This window comes from Acipenser ruthenus, chromosome 12, assembly GCF_902713425.1.
Source record: "Acipenser ruthenus chromosome 12, fAciRut3.2 maternal haplotype, whole genome shotgun sequence".
In the NCBI taxonomy this organism is placed as follows: Eukaryota; Metazoa; Chordata; class Actinopteri; order Acipenseriformes; family Acipenseridae; genus Acipenser; species Acipenser ruthenus.
Window position 1 is genome coordinate 23,801,470 of NC_081200.1, and position 23,763 is coordinate 23,825,232.

The 23,763-nt window shown below is 34.6% G+C and overlaps 1 protein-coding gene across 19 annotated transcripts in view; it reads right to left on the bottom strand.

The window, feature by feature from the left end:
* Positions 1-22,195, bottom strand: part of LOC117416994 (adhesion G protein-coupled receptor L2-like) — a 118,580-nt gene extending 96,385 nt beyond the window's left edge. For 4 of the 19 annotated variants that reach the window (XM_059034700.1, XM_059034698.1, XM_059034701.1 and 1 more), the window contains exon 1: positions 21,401-22,195. The gene's annotated coding sequence lies outside the window, so the exon portion shown is untranslated. The remainder of the gene's footprint in view (positions 1-21,400) is intronic. The other 15 variants (XM_059034705.1, XM_034028543.3, XM_059034697.1 and 12 more) reach the window with 11 other exon arrangements.
* Positions 22,196-23,763: the final 1,568 nt, after the last annotated feature.

Genomic DNA, 23,763 nt, shown 5'->3' on the forward strand with positions numbered 1-23,763 from the left:
ATACTTAAATATTGATAAAACCAATTGTTACCTTTAGAAATTACTTAGCTTCATGCTTGAGAGGGCAAAATTCAGTGTGAAAAGTGGTGAAAAAATTACAATGCATGCATGCATGCATAAAACCTGGACAGTATTTTGGTTGATAAAACCTAAAATAAAAATAAAAAAACATGTGACTTGCTTATCTTTTATGACGAGATTCTATCCTTGAATACAGTATGTGGCTAATTTTTACCTGTGAAAATCGGTAAAAAGGGACATACAGTAAAGAGACAGTCAGATCGTTAGACTGATTCAAGAGCATTTAGTACTTTGTTTTACACATAAACCTACAGTATATCCCGGTATTTATTTATGAAAATTATTCTTTACTTTGAGTGAGTGAATATAAACTGAACAGACTCACACCATAAACCTGACATAAAATGAAGCTCTGAACTAACTTTCTTAGACGAAGTCCCACTTGCAAATATTTAGCTTTTTTATGAATGCAAGTCCTAGCTCAGTCCTGAACTTATTAGGACTTATTCCATAAATCAGTTTAGGTCAGCCAAGGGTTCAAAGTCAAAGAAAGCCAACATTAAAAATGTATGGTGAGTAAATCAGACGTGTCCCGTCCCGTACCCCCAAGTACCTGACATTTTGTATATCTTTTAATACAAGCAATGGATATGTATATACATTCTTAATGAGATGAGAAAAAGCAGGTTATGTGGTAAAAATGTCATTTTGAAGACAGGCAAAAATATTTTGTTAAATTCCTGGGAATAGGTTAGACCGTGCAGTATAAATTCTGTTAAATCGAGGACTAGACCTGTCTATCAATATTGCCTATAACAGGAATGATTTGTAAAGGTTACAAAGTTTTAATATGGGTGTTATACAATTTTAGCAATAATCCTGATGTTTCAGTAGAAGTGAAGTGGATTATTGTAAATTAAATTTTGAAATGACATTTCCATTTACAGATAACACAAATGATTCCTTTCAGGTCCTGAAAGATAAGGGTAATTTTAACACAAATTTAAATGGTGCCTTCACCCAGTTTATCCCAGCTCAGGAATTAATAATGGTCTGACATTAATACAAGCAGATAAATAAGGAGGTTAAAAAAAGGACTACATTGCATAGGCAGCTCTAAAGAGAGAATACCTGTCAATCAATTACAGTTAAATAACTTTTATATTAGTCCTTGAGATTTAGTAAATTTGCAAATCATATTCAACTGATACAATGCATTTATATTATATATATATATATATATATATATATATATATATATATATAATTTTAGCATACAAGTATGTTTCATTTATATGTAAGAATCTATGACATATAATTAAAACAATGTGTTTGATTATGCAAAACACTGTGCTGCATTTTGTTGTACTAAATCAAACAAATTTATTATTTTATTTATTTGTTTGCAATCGCTGTTTACCTAAAAAGGAAAGCAGAATTACTATGCAAAATAAATACGAAAAACAATTAGGGGTTTAAACCTATTTTATGTGAAGTATACCATACAATAGCATTTATCTATTGTTACAGGCAAGCTATTGGGACACATTTATGCTGCTGGGCCATTCAACAGATGAGACCAATTCAGCTGTTGTTAAGCTTGAAAAAGAACTATAAAAAGATATGTTGGAGTGTTATGCTAAACATCTACTATATGAAGCTTTTAATGACATGCAAATACACCCCTATTCATTCTACATTGCTATGCACACTGATCACATACCATTCAAGGAAGCGAGAACTAAAACATAATACAGTAAATATGCTTATAGAAACTTCAGTTACATTAATATCTATAACTACGATTTACTTTAATTTAAGGCTGAGACAACTATTGATAGTTAAGCCAGTACATCGTTTTTGTATAAGGGTTTTAAAAAAGGAAAACTTATTTTTTTATTAAAATTTCGAATCGGCAGTTATTTCTTTCATTGAGCACAGAACTTCTCTGCATCCCTCAGGTCTGACTATGAATCTGCATGCTCATCTGCATTGAGCTGACATTCTCCCCCCCTGCCCCGCCCCCTGTGAGTGTTTACTGATGGGATTGGATCTGTGCAGGAGTCTTCAAAGTAACAGAGCAAGTTAAGAGTGTTGTGCTAGAATTACAAATACTCTATCGACCGAGCTACAATGTCTTTCGATGTTTGACAATTATATTTACTATTTGACAATTAGTAAGACGGCAAGAAAGAAAAGTAAAGAAAGTAATGTTTCGGATACTCGGTAACACAACTAATTTGCGTGACCATTTAATGAGATGCAGAGGTCACGCTAGCCTTTAAAAATGTGCATTAGTAAAAAGCATACCATCTAAAAATCTTTGATTTTTAAACCATAACATCTGCGTCTTTACATATTGCATCAACAGTTATATTATTTTTCCAGTGTAACTATTTCAGAATAACGAAGTTAACATGCAAAACAGAACACTGTATAAATAACGGTACCAGTAGTAGAAATAGACATAAAACGATTTATTTTGAAAATCCCTCCCGTTCACGACGTAAAAATCAGTGTAGTAGAACATGTCTGCGGGTAGCTGTCAACATCATAACTATTTACATTTTTTTTTTCTTTTAGCACCCAAGTCAATTACTCGTGCTCTTTCCTAATCAAAGTCTTAATAATTCTCAGGAGCTTCCATTGAAATGGTCACGTTTTAGATGATCCTCACGTAAACGTTTGCTGGTCTGCACTCTGTTCTGACAGCTAACCCTGTTCTGCTGGTACACTACATGGGGACCTCTGCAGATTTTTTTTTTTTTCAAGAGGATGCAGGGAGCAGTGGAACCATTTTTACACTTTGCATTGCATAAAACTACTTCGTAATATAAACAAAGTTATTGGATAGGGATGAAAGAGGGAAATGTTGTCTTTTACACCTGTGTTTTAGAAACGCACTGCTGTTATTGTTTGTGTTTTATTAAAATATCCTGCGTAGTCTTTCTCTTGATTGGTTGTTACTGACTGGTTATGGAGTTAAACACATTTTAACTGTTATTTTGCTTTGACCCCCCAACTGGTACAAATCAACACGAATAAGACAAAAATTTAACATATTTAATTACTAAAGTGATATAATCAATTTAATATGCATAATAGTTTTTAAAGCGTTACTTGCAATGTTACACAGTAATCCACAGCTCCACCCTATCATAACATAGATTAATCGATGCATCGTCTTTTGGAGAACTTCTATATCGATAGTAAAAATTAGGCATTGACACAGCCTTATTGTAATTATTCTTAATATTTAGAAATATATAATGGAAAAGAAAAAAGCTTTTTCATGTACTTCAGGCTTAATTATGAGCTATATTTTCACAATCACTGTTTTTTGTTTGTTTTTTTTAAATGAGTGGTTACTCAGGTGTGGCATTTAGAAATGTCAATCTAATTAAACTTATTAGATACAACAAATGCAGCTAGTTTTCCTTTATACACAAACAATGAGACGCTGAAGATGAAGTGCAACAGGCCGTTCTAATTAAGCCATGTAAACCATTTAATATATCTGTCATACTTAATTTAAAGAGATTGGTTGTTCTGTGCAAAACATTTATCAAAACTCAATGCAGAACTATCCTGACATCGATCAAATAAGACGAATAATCTTGTAAACAGCTATTCGCAGAAGAGGATTTACCACACATTAAACACACACACACGTCAACAGATTGAAACAGGCATTGTATCGCTCTCATGTCGATACGTGATGGATCATGGAAGAAATCACTATCATAAAATCATTCAAGTGACCGGATGAGAATTTGTTATTATTGATTTTGAATACTGTAGCAGCCACCGCCAAAACCCATTACTTTAATCTAACTATCTTTGTAACATAAAAAAAAGAAATGTTAAGAAATATTCTGCAGAAGTACTGAATTAGTCAGAACGCATCAGAAATCGTAAACCTTGTCGGTCTGACAAGTTCCCTAAAGCTCACCTTGATTTCTGCAGAATGCATCTGTGTTGCTTTCTTTCAGCCGATGCACACAACGTAACTGTGAGCATATGCTTTAACCGGAGACCAGTTTCCAAAGACTGGCCTTTTCAATAGCGCAAGTAGAATCTGTGTATTACATGATGTATTTAAAACTCCTCTCTAAAATAAGCCACCATTTGGAATGCTGTTAGTAAATAGTTTCAGTGGGTTGCTGTGTAAATGTGTACCTCTCATTAAAACAGAATAAAACTGGCAGCTGTGAGAATGAAGAGCTTGCACTGTCCATATACCAAGAACCAGGACATCATTAATTCACTATGATTGGGAAACATTATTCAACAGGATGATTCATTTTAAAGGTGGGGTGTGCAGCTAAACTTTCTATACATGTCCTGAAAGTTTCATTCACATGCGTTACTTAAAAAGTGGAAAAAAAGGCAAATTTGTGGTTAGACCATTTTCAAAAATCTTCAAGATCTCTACACGGAAGAGCATGCATGGGTGACGTCACACCAGGACATTCACTGTTGTAAACAAATACAGTACATGGTGGACAGACGTGAAAGCGATGTACCGGTTGGGATGTTTTAGCATTTATATTGGCTTCGCAATGTTAAACAAAAAGCTTGCCTACGTTTGCACTTCTCTCTCTTCCATGGTTTGTTGTAATCTGTTGATGGAGTAGCACATGACAGTTTTTTTTTTGTGTGTCAGTTTCAAGTTTTTTGATTCTTGGCAGTATTTTCACACCTGCTTTTAGAAAAGCTTGTGCCAAGCATCCTTATTCAGACGGTGAATTTATTTTGAAGAATATCACTTGATTTTTGCATCTATGCCTCCCTGCTGTAGCGTGTTACTGGAATTTAGTTATTACTCAAATAAGAGGTTCAATTATCAATTATATGTTTCAACTACGCCACCCTCAATACAGGTGAGGGACCTCCAATTATCTCCCGCACAGGTATTTAACTGGGCAGAACATAGTGACTGATAGGAAGTATACAAAACAACAAGGAGGCAGATTGCAAAAAAATTGAGCAATTGTTCAGGTTCACAGTAAAAACAAGACATAGACCCTGAAGTACACTGAAAGTTTTAGTTATTGTTACATTTTTATATATATATATAATAAGATGTTCAGTAGTGATAGTATTTACTTGAGGTAACAGCAGCCTTTACATAATAGTGCAGTCAATTACACAGTGTCACACACACACACACACACAACCTGATAACCTTCACTGTCTATGTAGGCTATGCCTCACTGCAAAGGTTCTTAGTCACTTGGTCGACTGACATCCTTTAAACATAAACAAATAAACAAAAAATAATACAGACTCTACCGTCTTTGTTTCGAGACACAAAGAACAAACATATACATTAAAACTACACAGATATTTTTTATTGACCTACCAACAGTACTATTCAAGTGAATTCTAAAAAAAATGAAAAATCATTGTGCCCCACCTTTAAGGTGACGTGTGGTAGCACATACCAAGAAGCAGAGCACCACAGAACACTAAGTGTAAGTTTGTGACAGAGCCACTGCAGAAAATAAATAAAACACATCTAGGCCCCTGTTCAGAAATAATAACACAGAGAGATGAATTACAGTAATCTATCACACAACTGAAAGGCGGTATATTGTATATATAGTAAAACATTTACTTTGGTGAAGAACCGTTTTATTTGTTGCTATTTCTAAAAGACTGCTACGAAAGTAAATATATAAAAGTACAGACAATTATAATTTTGGTTCACTCAAGAGATTTTTTTTTATTTTTAACAACTTATCAGCTGAGGCCCAATTGCCCATAACATGTTTAAAAAAAGAAAAAATGACCAGAATCACCCAGATGTGGTGGCATCAAATGGCATTTACTAAAAATGTAAAGTTTCTCTAAGGGATATTTTGCATCACCTAAAATTTTAGGATTGACACAATTAAAAAAAAATATATATGAACATAATTTAAATCTTTTATTTACCATCATGTAATCAAAGAAACTACAAAGTGATATTGCAAAAGTCTACGGAAAACCCTAATAGTAGTACAGTATTTGATGTTAGATTTTGAAATGTCACATTTTTCAATTTTGTCAGTTTTTCGTTAAGTATATGGAAAACTACAAAGCGATATGTAATTCAATATATTAACGTAACGTTATTGAGCAGGTTTCACTCAACTATATGAAGCAAAATTTGTTAATTCTATATATATATATATAATAACCTTCATATCAAAGTTGGACCACAACACAGATACAAATAGAGAGGTTTTGAAATATAGTGGTTACAGCACCCTATTTTAAAAGTCAGAATTGTATTTACAACATGTAAAAATAGACACTACAGTTACAAATATTTCCGTCTTCCAGTGAAGTCACTTAAAAGACATTTCAACAAGTCCATCCAATGTGTCATTGAACAGTCACCCCCTATTCCTGGCCATAGAATGAAACAAAAACTTATTATTCAGCTACACTGCCTTGGCTTAAAAAATAATACCATCCCTTTGTCAGCATAAAACTTTATTGGCACACATACAGAAACAACAATGCTATTTTAGGTCAAAAGTTAGGTATAGCAACGAGGAAAAACATCGTCCCCTAAACCAAGTTAAATGAGATACTGTTTCATGCATCTGATGCTGCAGTCTCTCAGATGCTAGGGCTCAGTCGGCATCGTTACATGTCCATTAACACGTGCTAAAGACCAACATTATCAGAATTATTGTGATGTGAATGTCTTTGAATTGCTTCATTTAGCACGCCTGTTAAGCTTAAGAAAAGGGGTACTGGGATAGAGTTCTGCTGCAACTGACTTCATTTGTTGACAGTGATGAAAAGCAGTCATTATATGATTCAAATATGCACTGTAATAAGACATACTATCTTGTCTTTTGTTAAAGGACAGGAAGATGTTAGGACTGATTGTTATACTTCAGTAACTGACTGAAAAAAGAGCCTGTACTGACTACATATTTTTTTAGATAAAAGCAAAACATTTGCCTAATTAAATTAAGTGTTATGAGATATGACTACAAAAAAAATCCATCTGGAAGTCAGAAAGCATTTGAAAGGCTTGCACTTTAAGTATAAGGTGTTTAAATTCTGTGCAAATCAAATACAAAACTATTTGTCTGTCTGTGATTTTTTATTTCCTTTCCTCTTGCATAATGTTATTTCCAAACCAGTTTCAAATTCCTGGCTTAATATTTTATAAGGTTAGAGAAAGGGGACATTTTAGTTTTAAAAAAAAATAATTCTGTTACAATGATAGTCATGCAAAATGCCTGTCCTTTCATGTTGTTTAGCGTTCTTCCCTCATCCATGGGTCTTTTCAAGAATTGTAATCATGAGGTGATAAAAGGTCCAATGTAAACGGACTGCTTGCAGAGTTGTTATCTCCTGCCACCCATAGCAGGGCAGCAGATATAGCAATCACTACCACCAAGCCCTGTGTATGTTTAAGACAGTATGTTTCTCTATGATAACTCCAAAAACAATTTTAATTAATTCATAGACACGGGCAGATCTGCCAACTTCACTTCTGCTGTCTGTGATAACTCAGAATTGGATATTTTATCCAAGAATACATTGGTCATTTTCACATTTATTATAATTACGGGTCTACTTAAATCGCGGTAAATCTACGTATTTTTTGCGGGTAGGTTATGGAATAAAATTAGGATTTTGCAGACCTGTCTAAACATTAAATAAACCCAAGTAGACAATATTTCATAGCACTATAAAAGCCTAAAAATAGTGGCACTTGCTTCCTTACTAAAACAGAGTGCTGTCATTTGTTAAAGGCAAGCATGCAACATCCCCCAGCAGTTGCTGCCGACATTCTCTGTCTGGTGTGGACTTGCCCAGACTGGACGTTCTGCATCCACTGAATTGGTTGGAAGTGTAAGGCAAAGCTTTGCCAAATTATACAGATGTGGAAATCGATTAGAAACAGTCCCAAAACTCAGTTACCCAAGGGCATCTGGCATACTTTAATAAAGGCAATATATGCAGCACGTTCGTTGTCATGTTATTTGTCCCATCCAATAATTTATTGTATTAGTACCGAGTCAAAACAAAGAAAACCTGCCTATTCGGGTCTAAAATTCTAACTTCGTTTAAAAAGTAAGCAGCAGGCTGTTTGAAGCGAGGTGGCTGTGCTAGATCATACCTGTAGTACTGATTGAACTTGGCTACAACCAACAGGAATGCGTTTTGTCTGCGCTGACTTTCCAGTTTGTTTTCTGAAATATGTTTATTTTATGTTCTGTTCAGCAGCTTCTGTAGTAGCCTTTTATTTAATGTGTAATTCTGATTCTGAAGCTAAATAGCGATCAATCGTATTTTCTCCAAAGACACATTACAAGATGTGCAAAACAACTACCTCCATCTGCATGTACAGTTTCTTTGGGGAATATCTTGACACGCTCATCAGCCGAAATATACTTTGCTTTTTTTGCTTTGTTATCCATTTCTGGTGTTTTACCTCCAATGCTAACAACTAGATTTTAGCAACATGAATCAAAACAATGCAGCACTGACTTTGTCCCACCCCTTACTGTACAGTATAGGTCACAGAAAAGCCAGTACAGATGCACTGATAGGCTGATTAAAACATCATTGTCATTTGAACAGTAAAGAAGAGCGTTAACTGCTTTGGAGTATTTTTATTTATTTATTTTGCCTAAGTGTAATGCACACAGGAAGGTAAAGGAATTAAAAAAGCCTATCTACAGAAGCAAGATACGTAGTTTGCAGTAGTTCATTTAAACAAGGTTTCTTTTTTTTTTTTCCCCCGTACTTGTCCGGTATGCATTGGCCCCTAAAAGAGGTGAATTTCGCGGTGACCCCTCAATTTCCCGATTTCCGCGAAATCGCGATTTAGGTAGACCCCTAATTATAGTTGTTTTTCATTCAGGAAATACAACACTCGTGCTAATCCTGAAAGGTGGCTGTCTGGGCACTCTGAAAAGACAATTTGGGGGTATAGTTTCCAACCAGTGCTGCAAAATAGGAATTAAAACTCTGATCAAGATTTCCATGTAAATCTGCATCCAATAATCAAGTATGTTTAATTGCTGAGGCTAACATTCTTACCCTGTTATAAACATGTTTTATATCAATATGCAACTAAGTAGTTAAGATAATACATGAATGTGCTGTGAGAAGATCATTCTTAGACAATAGCCCTTGCCAGTAAAGTAAATCTCCTTGTTAGACATCAGTCTCTTCCAGAGATATCTACTAAACCGTTTCTTGACTTGAGAAGCTACTTAGTGCCACAAAGGCATACTGAACTTCCAGACTAGCTGGGATTATCCTGTTTAAAGACGTGTGTAGCTTTAGCAAAGGTAATTTGTTAAATGGGATCGACCTAATCAAGGTTTTTGAAGATCCATTGCTAATAAGTAGCAATAATACTTAAACAGTCAAATTCTTTGAAAAACATTCTGACTCAATGTTGAATACACAGAAATTTCTAATTCAAAACCATTTGACAATGTTATTTTAGTTTAACTAGATCTCGGTTAATGCAGGCAGGCGCCTCACACAGGGCGAGGCAATCCACACACAGGCGGAGGGCGGGCGCGAACCCGGGACCTCTTGCACTAAAGCATAGCGCCAATACCGCTGTACAAAGGAGCCGGCTCGCCCTGTGTGATGCGCCTGCCTGAGTTAACCGAGATCGCTGCAATAGTTATCTATGAACCACTGTTGTTATGCTGAATGTATGTACTGTCGATGTACTTTGGGTTATTGTACAATTCTGATTTTTTCTTTTTAATTTATGGTAATAATAATAATAATAATAATAATAATAATAAACAACAGGCCTTTATGGTTTAAATTCCAAATTAAAAAATAAAGTTGCAAGGCAAAATGTATATTGAATAATATGCATTTAAAATCCTATAAATATAAATATATAAATTAAAACTACCACACATTTATATATTTATTTATCTTCTGAATTTTTAACCAGAGTTTACTTACCTATGAAACAGGTATATCTGAGGCTGATGTATTGATTTTTTTTTATGCAATATCCCTACAATGTGTTTTGAATAACAGAGCCCCCTATTTAATTATAGGTTTACAGATGAGATAAAAAAAAAAAAGATTTTATTTTTCAATTAAAAATAAAACTGCATATACAAAACATAATATAATAAAATATAATATCTTCAAGTCTGTAAACCTGGGCTTTGACCAAAATATGACCTTATATTCATTTCAAAGGCTCCCCCTACAGGCCTAGACTGGTGGAAAGGTTAAGAAAATCAATAAGCTTGTGTGAATCCCTGACATTCAGAAAGGACAGCCACCATCTTATTATATATATATTATATATATATATATATCCCCAGCTTCTAATACTCTCAGTAACATGTGCTAAAGGATGTCTTAGCCAAGTATCGTCACAACTGGATGAGTGGTTGTTGAGGTAGGGCCTAAATGCAACCCTGACACACACATACAGGCGCCTCCACTATATCCATGTTGCAGGATAAAAAATAAAATGTCATTCTTGTGTTTTATATACATTCCGTATGTCACCCAATACAGACATTTGTCACACTTAGCCAAGGGAATGTTTTACATTCCAGCAGTACAGAAAAAGACGCCTTCCCACATGCTATACCAACTGACGGAAAGGAAAGACCACCCAAAGTAACATAACACATTTTGCTAAACTGTATTTACTGTAGAAATTAAAAAGCATGTTTTTTTCCCCTTGGGCTACAACCTTTTCAGTTACACAATCAATTAAACAAGAACAATAAATGCACATAGTTTAGCTGTTCTGGCTAAACAGTTCAACTGTAAGCTAGTGGTGTAAATAAAGTAAGTCCAGAGTACAAGCATTGCACAACGAGATGTATATTCCAGAAGCAGTGCTTCTCTAACAGGGAACGTTATCTGATGTTTTCGCGACTGCCTCGGTCTATACTAATTGAACTAGAGCTATGGGGCAAATAACAGGAAGATATTTTGAGTGCAAGAAAAAAAAAAAAAGAGCCTGAGAGATATTATCAGACACAACAAAGAACAACTATTAGAAGCTTAAAACAAAGTTTAAGGAGCAGTGGCTCCTCAGTCCCCTCCAGGCTATTAGGAATGATTTCTGATGGTAATGGGTGCTGGGTAGTATCCTGTCAGTTGCGACCAGACAAACTAGCAATCAATGTCAGATGTTGAATAATGTTCAATACCATAAATGCCCAAAGCAGCCCTGCAGGAACAACAATGCAGAACCTAATGTGCGTTTTGTAGGAAAGTTTACTTGAGCAAAAAAACAACAATTTTGTATAGTTTCACGTATTGGCTGGCATCACCGGACATATTCGCATTTTCTTTCTCGGTCAGTAACTTATCCGGCATATATGTTTGTTTGTTTTTTTTTTCAAATTCTTGGCAAGACAACTTCTGGTGTCCCTTAGAGTATACATTAAGAGTTTTAAAATGTTCAACAAAATGTTATTTAAAAATTATAACAGAATGGGATATAGAGTTTCACATTACATTTATATTATGTTGCTTCTGGGTTTGCATAAAGAAAAAATAAAGATTTTTTATACTGATTTGAGAAAAATCATTTACATTTTAATTTAAACAATGATATAATTTTAAATAGTGCAAATGAAAATATAATGTATTTTTATTTTTTAAAGAGACAAACTAAATTATTTAATGCACTGATTATTTTTTTCATTTTAATACATGGAAGCGTGCCCCAAATAAAAGGTGTAATAAAAGGTGAGGGTTTGGCTTTCCACAGTCAATAGACCTCAAAAGAAATCTTTGAAATACATTTATATTATAGCAATGGCACACTCGTACTTCTTTTGTCTGGGTTGCATAATCCATAAAAACAGACTGGCGCTCCTAAATAATATTGATTCTACTCTGAATAAAGCATGCTGAACAATTTAGATAAAGCTGAAAAAGGGTTTAGGAAACTATTATGAAACTCTTTAGTCTGTGACCTTGAGGACAAAAAAAAAAAAAGATTAGACAGACCTGCCAGTGCTACACCTGTCATCCATGTTATTTTAAAGATATCTTCTCCCAAGCAATTCCCTAGAGTGAGGTGTGTAAAGCTGATCAATTTAGAAAACCAGGTATTAGACTTTAGATTGTTATTTACACAAATACCTGAGGTAAATGAACAGCAATTTGGAAGGGAAGCAGCATTTCACACAGTATAGTCAAGCAGCCAGTGAGGACAGGTACCCCTGTAGACCTTTCAGATGAAACAAACAGTTTCTAAGATACCTACTCTCAGCTTTGAAATAAAGAGGGCAAGCCCGAGTCCCCAAGTGTGAATTTTACTGTTAATAATGTACTCCTAACAGATTGTGAAAATCAATGACAAGACCAACGGGGCCTGTTTTGTTCGGGACACGTTCTCTTGTCAGGCCGTGATTAATGCTGTGCTCTGTAGAGGGAGACATTACATCCAAGCTCCAACAGAACTAAATTTCACCCCAAGGGCAGGATTCTGATTTAAACATCTCTATTTGGAGTGACATTTGTCCTTTGTTTTCTAGCAGTTTCCCCAGAAATTCCTGTAAGTTGACTCCATGACCCACGAACGGCCCATTGCTTTTGGCTTGTCATATTTCCGATCCTCTTGGCTGAGTCAGTGGGGCTGACTGTATTGAGTATGATGCTGCTGAATGTTCTGGGGAAGCACACTCGCAGAGACAGCAGCAGGTGCTGAGCCGCCAGTTGCGTTGTTGATCCCAGCTTTCAGTAGCCGAGATTAAAATCACAGATGTGGTAATTCAAGTTAATGGTTCATATACTGACTATAACAATGCTTCTTTTGTGTTAGCAGCCCTCTGACAGATTATAAAACACTGGTAAAATTATTACACAGCAAACCAAAAAGTCAGTCAGACAAAGAACTTAGCTTGTTTGTTATATTAACTACATGCTTAAACAGTAACCTAACAAGTAATAGAAAGATAAATACATGCATAATATATGCACATTCCAAGGATCTTAGATGGTCTTAATAACAAGTCCTACTGATTTTTTTATATTAAAATACTATGTTGTTGTTTTTCCTTAAGCAACCCAAGTAATTGAACAAATCTACAGAGACTGAAATAATCACTACACTTCACATTAACCTAGCTACGAACACAGGATGCATTAGTTTATCAAACCGCATTTCTTTGTAATTATAAGCAAATTGTATTTAAGTTTACTATGTGCCTCCAAATAAATCAATTGAGTTTGGCTGCAGGCTGCACTTTACCTGCATGTGGTAGTCATTGTGTGCATGTCTAATAATGTGTAGCGTTCTTTATTATTATGCATTGGAAATAATTATTTAGTAAATAACAGACTAGTGTGGATAGACTGCTTCCAGGCTCAAAGCAATAAACCTTGATGAAAAAACAAAATAGCTATGAGAACCATTCTGCATCCTCTGGAATACTCTGTGGCCCTAATTAGGATTGGGTATACAGCTCTTTAAGGACCGACTGGCCATCATTATTTGTTAAGCAGCATGTCACCGCTTCTAAATTGCTTCTTTTTTTTTTCTTTTCAAGCAACACAGATGTATTTCTGGGGACACCTATCATATTGCATTATTCACATAGTGGTAATGAAGTTCTGCAAAAGCAAAGGATATATTTAAGAGACAGACACAGGCATCACAGTTTGACTTCAGGGAACTCGAGCAGGTTATTAGGATCACAATCAAGCAGGGAAAGAAAAGAAGCTACATTCAAATGTAAATGTGTTTTCGGGAAATTAACTGTTTTTGCTAGTTAGTAGAAAACAACATTCTTCAGTGTCTAGGTAATAATAAACTAATCACATGACCTGTAAACTGCATAACAGCTCTTTAAAAGTTTACCACTTCATAGATTATCATGTATTTATTACTATTATTACTCACTAAGTCACAGAAGAATGTGCGAGTCAGAATTGTAGAAGAAATGACACATTCTTTCTAATTTATTTAGTCATTGTACTTTAGAGAAATACTGTATAACCCAAATTACAAAATATTTCCCAGTCTGTATATATATATATATATATACGCTCAGCATGATGACGTAATTTGAGGGAGTTTGTAAAAAAAAATAAAACTATTGACCATAAGCTGCGTCACAGGGGCAATAGTTGGTATTTTTTTTGGTCATGTGATGAGGTTTTAACCAATCACATGCCAGAATTTATAGGGACTGATTATATATACTGTGTGTATATTATATATATATATATATATATATATATATATATATATATATATATATATATCCAGGGTTCCGATTAATTAAAGCTACTAATATATAGTTGTAATAGTTAATACAAACAAATTAAGAAATCGGTGTAACCTACTGAGTATCGGCATATATACTAATTATATAAAAAATAATAACTACTAAATAAATAATTTTCTAATAAATAACACATTAAAAAAACAAAATACATATTCTGACCAATCCTTGTATTTAAATTAATTCATATTTTAAGTGTCAACTTCCTCTTGGTTTTCAATCCTTTCCAAGCGAAACACATGTCACAGTATTTCTACTTGCCTCCCACTTTTGATAAAGTGCCAACGATGTGGGTTGGAGAAACAAACAAAAAATATATATAAATATATAACTTTGAGAATTTTCCATTTTGCTCACTCTTAGTCTGCCTTGCAATTATTTTGCCAAGGACAGTGACCTTTATAACCAAGAGCAGTCAAAATCTAAGATCTCACTGTACTGTCTCTAAATGATTCTCCTGCATGTTTTAAAATAGAGACGAGGTGCAAGCCATCTGAGCGACAGACAGAAGGAGCTCACTTTTAGCTTTGCAATGATGCTATATTTCCTTGGCAGGCTGTTACAGGCTACGTATCTGAGAGCCAGGCTACACTTTCGGCAGTCATGACTGGTGCCCAGTAACAAGTGTTTATTTTAAGCTCGGCCTTGCAGGCTTACTTATGTGACACTTCAATTGAAAATGTTTCACAACACAGATGCAGCTCAACAGTGAGAATCCATATCTTGTTTATCAAAAAATCTGAATGTATTGTGGCACAGCAAGCATGAGTATTGTCTAATGAATAAACATTAGACATTCCCACCGACAGATGAAGGCAACTTAGTGCCTATAATGCTCAGGTATTGTCAAATATATTTCACATACTTCTAGCTGATTTCTTTTGGAGGGAACAGCGTCTACCATAAAGGAATATACAATTGTATAGCAGATATATTCTGGCTATTTAGATGCTTTTCATGTATCTTGGCAAACTTCATTTTAACTCCTCATAACACTGTGTTACATAGTGTAGATATTGGCACAGTGCATCATAACAGAAGGAAATACTTCAAAATGTCAATCACTTTCCTTAACATGAATGAATAAATTACTATATAAATGCAAAATAAATACAGATCAGTGTTATTTTTTTCAGGTGTGAGGAGATGTAAATTAACCTATTTGGTGTATCAAATCAATCAGAAAACTTACTATACTGTTCTATTTGTGATATTTATAGTTGACATTTACAGCCAACTGGTTATTTTTTGCATTTATGTTTATATACCACACATAGTTATTTTAGCATGATCCCTTCACAGTTATTTTAATTGTTTAAATGCTGTCAAGTTTGCAGGCTGAACCTGGCAGAGCAATCTAACAAGACTTGCACATATCAGGTCCAAAAGTAAAATACCAAACTCAGTCATTGAAACACACCTGATACACTATCAAAGTCATACACCCAAAAAAAAAAAAGTACAAAAGCGACCTCTTGATCAATGTAGTCTAAATAGTACTGCCGATTTAATATTACACAGCAGTCAGTGGTTTACAGGATTACAGCTTGGGGTACATTTACAGACTTCAGTATCTTTTGTTTGTAGCATATTGTTTAACGATATGATTTCCTTGAAAAAGAGTGCCTTCCATCTGCTTCTGATGTTAATGCTGAACATTAAACTCCTACAGTGAATAGCTACCTTCCTTCTGAAAGAGACATGGCTAGATACAACAGATGATAATGACAGTCATCTGCTGTTAAACATGGTTTGAGGGGATTCTGGAAATTTCATAATTGAATGTTAATCTCTTAAGATATGTAAACTATCCACCAGATGGTATTAATGTCCTTCCCAACGCTTCACCTGGCTCTGCAAGCGATATTTACCATCACACAGGGGTATCCTATTACAAATGAAGTCTGCTTTTCTGATAATGAAACTTATATGAATCGGCACAACCAATGCTTGTACCGGGTGCTATTTGTTGTTTTGGTTAACTTCCAACGAAATGTCTCCTGTTAAATTGAGGTAAAATTCAGGTTTGCACTAATACTTGTGTCTTGAATGTCATACTGTATGTATTTAAAACAGGGTGCTCACATTTACGCTGGCTGTAATATTACACTGTTTATTTAAACAGACACCTCTAATTTATATACATACAAAGTGTACGCTTGGAAATATGTTTCTTCCATAAGCTATCATTTTTTTTTCTAAATGATAAAAATAAAGGCTAGTTTTATATTAAATTGTTCCACAATGAAAAATACTGACTATACAGTACATACAATGGGCCATTTGGCCACATGAAATTATTTAGTCTGCCTGCCACACACCAAATAACCCTGAGTTACAATTGTTTGCCACACAACCCAAAGACTAAACTAACTCTTTTATCCCTGTCTCAGGGCATTAATGTCGCAAATCGGAGAGTAATAAAGCACGCAGGAAGATTTAGGTAGTTTGAGAGGGGTGGGGATCTCCCTACTGCTGAGGAATAATTTGGCAACGGAATGGAAACACATGTTTGATGAAAAGGCTCTTGTGGTCCAATTCAAGAGTGAGGAAACATCCAAACCCGCTGCGTTTACTGATTGCTAATTGTGAAAGTCATAAAAAAGACATTCTGGAGCAAGCTCAACACGGCGGATGTGTTGCCTTAAATTTGCTGTAGCTATTTTAAAGGGCTTGTTTACTCTGTGATAGTGGGCAGTTACCTACACAGTGTGGCTCCCAAAGTTGCTGGAAAAAAAGGAAAGCGTCTCGACTGCAGACTTTGTCAGCTAAAACAGAAATCATTGATTTACATTTCCCCCACCTAACCACAAAATCCTTCTCTTCAGCCAGACCTATCTGCACCTCCCAGTTTGTTTCCTGTTGTTGAGAAAAACATAGCTGACAAATTAACCTGCCGTGATTGAAAATGTTAGGTGAAGTACTAACTGCACCACTTTAATTTTTCTTTAAGTGGTCCAATTTTGTCGCATCTACATGTATTTACCTCATATACCTTCCTTTTTCTTTGCCAAATTCATGTCCTGCATGGTGTGAATATAAGTGCTACACTTCCAAGGCAATCTACAGATTATCCCTAATAGCACAATGGCTAATGTGCTTTTTTACAGCACTCTGAATTCTGAACAGCCTAGTTAACAGCGACCTAAGTGTGATAATGGCAATTACGTCAATATGTGGTCCTTTGACACCACAAAAAGCTTCTTATTTAGACTACTGATGACACTGGTAAAATGAATTCCTGGGAAATAACTTAAAGCTACAGTATTCTGAATTGGACAGTCGACCGGCAAAACCCCCAGTTAAAAAAAAAAAAAAAAAAAAAAAAATTCAAGTTCTGAAGTCCCTTACATGTGTCCTTAGTTGCAGGATACTTACATAGTAAATAATCAAATCATTGCTAGGGTTCCGCACTTTATGGGTCAGTCAAAATCTAGATAAATACAGAACATTTCTACTAGAATACTTTATTGAACTTCCACGAACACTAAACATGCTGTAGGCTGCGCCATCTGCTTATTAACACCCACATTATTAAAGAATATCTTCATTAATTGGTAAATCCTAGCCAAGCCAGATTGGACTATTGTTTTTTAAGAGGAATAAAAATAGAAGCGGAGATATCCCTTTTACCCAAAGATAAACAGCAGCTGCAGTTCGAGGCAAATAAATGCATTATCAATCTCCACACAAAAGCTTATGGCTTTTTTTTATGAAAAGTAATATATTTGGCTGAACCAAATAACTAAAAATCATATATGTGAGTGTCTACTGGAATATACAATGTTAACTCGTAGAAACAGGTTCTAAAGCACTGCTTTATTAAAACTGGATTGAGTTTAGGTTGGGAATGTAAGAAGCATAGCAAGGCTACAAAAACTGCATGGAATGTCATTTTGGATCCCTCTGTTTTATTTGAATCCAATGATGACTAAAATAAAGGTAATTCTCTGGTGAAAATTAGCAAAGGTTTACCTGTATCTAACTACAAAAAAGAAAAAAGTTGTTTTTAAAGTTAATCAATTAAGACCTCTAATCCTTCTCTCAAAAAACACAAAAACCTCACACCCTGGGTCTTTGTTGTACTAGTAACAAAAGATAAGACGGGTTTTTCAGAAAATGAGGAGCAATTTTAAGAACACTGTCATGCATTTCAAGATCTTGAAAATTAAATTAGACACATTAGACTTCTGTTTTGTTTTGTTTTTTTCCCCCAACAACAAAGTTCACAAATCACTGTAACTCTGGTAATTATTTGCTTTCCCACAAAGTCATCTAAGTAATAAAACAACCCGCACCATTCCCTAATTAAAACAAAGTCACACATTTTCCAAAAACTGCTTATAAGGGATCCTCAGCATAAATTAAATGTCCCCACACATATTACAAAATAGTGAAAGTGTAGACACATAGCCAGTCCACCTCCCTATTTTATTCTTTTTGCAATCCCCCTTGCCCTTTAGGCCTAAGCTTCATTGCAAATGGGAGACAGGCTGAAGTCTTCTCAATTGAGCTGGATCTGTGACTACTTTGTTATGCTAATCGATTCCTTCAAACAGTAAGAATTCGCACTTCCATTAATTCAAACAATTTGCGCAGAATGATGTGAAATGGCACCTCTTTTTAAGGGAAACAGAACAAAGGGAGTGAATCACAGTGTGGCCAAAGAAATCAAACAACAGAACATTTGTTCTGCTGAATTCCTCCCTTTACTCAAATGCTGCACAGTTTTTTTTTTTCTTTTCTTTTAAACATGTCTGTTGTGCTGTACAAATTTAAAATAAATGTGCCATCATTTTATCTGGGAGCCACAGAACCTCAAAATATTTTTGTCATCTGTGGAGTACAATTATGAAAACAATTCTAATATTTGATAAAAGAACAAATAAAAAAACGGTGTCACATTTTAAAAAGTTATGTTTTTCAAATTCTGCCATTACTTTTAAAAAATGCAGATGTGCACTCTATATAATAGAATAATTGTAGAAAAATGAGAAAATAAAGTTCTAAAAAAAATCTGAAGCATTTTGTTACACAAATTTTGTTTTAGAGTAAGCTAATGTATATTAAACCCATTATATTCAGCAAATATGTTGTTTTTAAAGTAATTTTAGAGTGTTAAATGATTTTAAAATCGCAGTGTTCTATCTTTGTTTTATTTTATTTAACATTTTTCTTTTTTAAAAGGTTATAAGTAGTATGTTATTACAGTTCTAGTTAACACAATTTTATTTATTTTCTATACTCTTCATATTTAAATAACAATGGGCTTTGTGTAGTTTCTATCAATTACAAATCCAAATCTTTACTTTGACTTTCTTCAAAATTTATCTTAACTAAACGTAAATATGTATAGATTTTTTTTACTTGATCATTAGATTTGTGAAACAAATCATTTCAAAGAAATACTGCATTATTTTGTAAATTTACAGAAAAACAGATACCCTTTGATATAACAATTTAAGTCTAATAAACCTAACCACGTATTATGTATTTCTTAGCAGACGCTCTTATCCAGGGCGACTTACAGTCGTAAACAAATACATTTCAAGAATCACAGTACAAGTATTAATACAATTAAGAGCAAGATAAAATACAATGACTTCAGTTCTAGCAAGTACATATGACAAAATACGATTCAATAACGGAGCAGATACAGTGTCAGATAGTTACATCAGGATATAATTAAATACAAAATACTACAGATTAAATAACACTTGACAGATTACAGTACTCTAAAATACAGGATTAAATGCAGTAAAATAGGGGGCAGATAAGAGCAAGTAAAGCGCATTTAAGGAAGAGTATATGCTGCTGCTTTCATCCAGAATAAATGCTTAAGTATACCTGACTGATTTCCACATCAACCGGTACATATTAGACAGGCCCAAGTGTCATTGTGTGCATGTATGCCACAAAGCTTAGAGGAATAAATGGATCTGGGCTGCACTTTTACATCAAAATCATCAGTTCCACTACTCAATTTACAACCATGTACACTTCAAGATAGCATTTTCACAAATACTTTTCCTGCAAAAATCTAAATAACCTCAGGACTAAAATATGCCTCTGGTTTACACATGGCTGCCGTGAAGTATTTGCATATTTGTAAATACATGTCCAGTGTCAAGATCTAATTTGTACTGCTGCTCTGCGTTATTGTATATTATAGTTCTTTCAAACATGCGCTGATCTAAACAGTGTATTTAAAAGGTGGAAGGGAGAACTGCTCTTTTTAAACACCAGACACACAAAAAATAAGGAAAAACACACACACACACACACACACACACACACACACACTATACATCTGGTGATTTATCATCTACAGGGTTTCCCTTAGAGTATAGAGTATTTAGGTATAGGCCTTGGATAGCCAGATGATCTCAAATAGCTAGAATTCTGAATTATTTTTCTCTTTTAAACACACACACACATTGTCTCCGGCGTCTTTCCCGGCACACCACAATATTTACAAAACTAACAATTATTCCACAGAACTTTTCTTGCCATAACTTTAAAAGCATGAATTCCAATTAAATGGTGCTGTACTTATTCTGGTTCATATGAAAGCTATATCCACCCTCCTAATCGTTTCCATTCATTCGGACTCTGTGAAAAAAAGGCTGCCTACCAAATCAGTCCACATCTGGTTGTGTTTTGATTAAGCATTTTTTCAATTAAGCATGGCACCCCTTGGATCATTTTAATTACTCCGAACAGGCCGGTTCTGTTCTTTTTTAAAACATAATTCATGTTGAAACGTGCTTGTTGTTTCTTTTCTGTTGTTATCTGTTTGAATCCTTAAAGTTGTCCAGCGCCTGTCAGATTTGTTTAGTACCAAGACTACTTCCACATATACCTTCAGAGAATGATGAATGGTTTAAAGAGTACAAATGTCATGTAAAAATGAGCTTGCAGCTGTCTAAACTGAGCAAGTAATTTGACAGTATTTCTTAGTATTTAAGACTCCCCCAAAGTTAGGTTACAATACCACAGCTAGACCCCTTCATTTGGTTAAAACATTTCAGACACACACCAAATCAAACAAAAAAAATAAAGAACAACTACCAAAGAGAGAAAAAAAAATATGCTCTTGTTTTGATTCTTACCTTTTGAAAACAGTAAAACGTATTTATTTATTTTAGGAAAAGCAGATTCAGTCAGACCATCAAGCAAAGTAGAAGGCAGGCACGCTTGTAATAGGAACTCCAATGCAGCTCAATGCACAGCACGAAGTATGAAAGCAAAGCTCTGCAGCATGCTCCAGTTATCTGCGACAGAGAGTGCTTTATCAGGCAGGAGATTTCTCTTCAAGTCCACACATTCCCGCAGTTTGAATACAGTGCTCCTTGTGAAGGTACTGGTGGATCTAGAATGATGAACAGTCCTTATTCTGGCTTTCTCTTACTGTCAAATGAAAATAAAACCTGCTGGAGAAACAGCAGCAAAACGGAGCTATGATTAGCTCAAATTTCTTAAATGAAAGCCTTTTCCCCTGCCTTTCGCTCTGCTGATGTGAATCCAATCTATATTTCCCTGGTGGACAGCGAGGCCTTAAGCGTGATACAGTTTCAGTTCCTAACATTTGAGAAGCTCCTCTTCACAAGGCTCCGAGAATGGCTTGAGACTAAGCAAGAAGCCAGCAAACAGATCCAGTGCAGAACAAAAAAAAAAAAAAAAAAAAAAGCTGAGTGATTTGTATGCAGGCTCCCCTTCTGCATGAGCGCGCTTTGAATGAGTTGCAGCCAAGACCTGACATAGATCTCCCACCAGCACTGGACTGGAGTCTCCCTTCTCAAGCTCCAAAAGCAACTAATCATATAAACATATTTTCATGTACAGCAAGACTAAATCTCAGCTGCTTTTTAACCCCAGCTGTCGCAAAAAGAAGATTACAGACAACAGAGCACAAAAGCGAAGCAGATTATCTATAACTATATGCCACTATTGGCCATTTTCCACTCCATTTCAACTGCTACATGCCCTGATTTTTGGGTTTGAGCGGCTCAATCTCTCTCACAGTAGGCAGTCCACCCTGCTCAACCAATGATTGAAGACCTATTCTTACAGTAAAACGAGTGCTACAGAAAAAAAAAACAGAGCAGATCCCTTTTTTCTCTAGTTGGACTCAATAAATACTGAAAAGGCATTGCAGCAATGCTGAGAGGAAAATTGAGCCGCCTGCCACAGAGGAGATGTAGCTAAGACAATCACTGACTGATGAATTTGTCATCACTCATTCCAGGCACAGGTATTCATTTATTTTACTGTACTCTAAAACATCTCAGAAAAGCACTGTATATCTCACAGCCCTTGTACTGTAACAAAGTTTGGTCACACTTTATTTTCAGTAGCACTTTTTGTTTATTAATTGTTGAGAACAAGCTTACAATAGTGTTTCTCATTTGGTAACTTATTATGAATTAAAAAAAACAGTTTAGCAAACATCAGATCCAGATAATATTAAGGGTTCAGATACATTTGTTTGACAGGGACTTTTAAAAATGTTACTGCAGTAATGTTTCGATCAGGTTGTAATTTCATTACACCCTTTTTATTAGTATATACAAGCATGTGTGCATAATCATCAAAATGCAAATAACATTACAAAAAAAATGCACATTTAATTTGTATTATTTTTTGCTGGTTTTAACAATTGCAAATTATAATTATTTTGTGATGGAATTCATAAAATGGATCTTAAATTTTATTTTAAGAATTATCTATATTTGTGTGTTCCATATGCTGCCCCACAAATCACACATTTCCTTTTTAATTCTCTGAAAAAGAGCTAATTTGTAACAAGCTTTTTTCTATAAAAGAAAACAGCACACATAATTTCACACTGACAGATCTTTTAACGAAACAGCACACTTTTGTAAAAATCTATGAATACCCACAAGCATTTTATTGTTCAATGAAACCATGATCTGCTTCTATTTTAGTATCCATATGTTCACTAACAGTAAAAATTTTTTTTTAAAAAAACACAAATTTAAATCCCTGGGATTACTGCTCTTACTGGAGCTTTATGTCCAAATGTGCTACACTGGGCAAATAGTTGGCATACACCTGGCTTTAATAAAAGGCTACTTGCAACTGTTAAGGGGAAATGTTAATTTAAGTAAAATTAACCAGGTGAAGGTGAAAGAATGAATGGGGCATACTTATGTTTTTATAAGCATAATTTTACATAATAATAGATCTTTTGCTATACAATAAGAGAAAACAGATGTAATAAAGGTCACCCAATGGCAGAAATTCATATTTTATGAAATAATGTTTATGTATAAGTACGACTAAAAGTAATAACACGTGTGGTTACTTTAAACCAAATCTTTAAGGTCTCAAACCTTTATATCTTTAATTCATCTATGTTTTTTTTTTATGTGTCCATGTATCAATTGGAGACCACTCAATAGCCATTCTTGCTTTAACAATTGCAATTTTTATAATATTGTAAGCCAAGCAG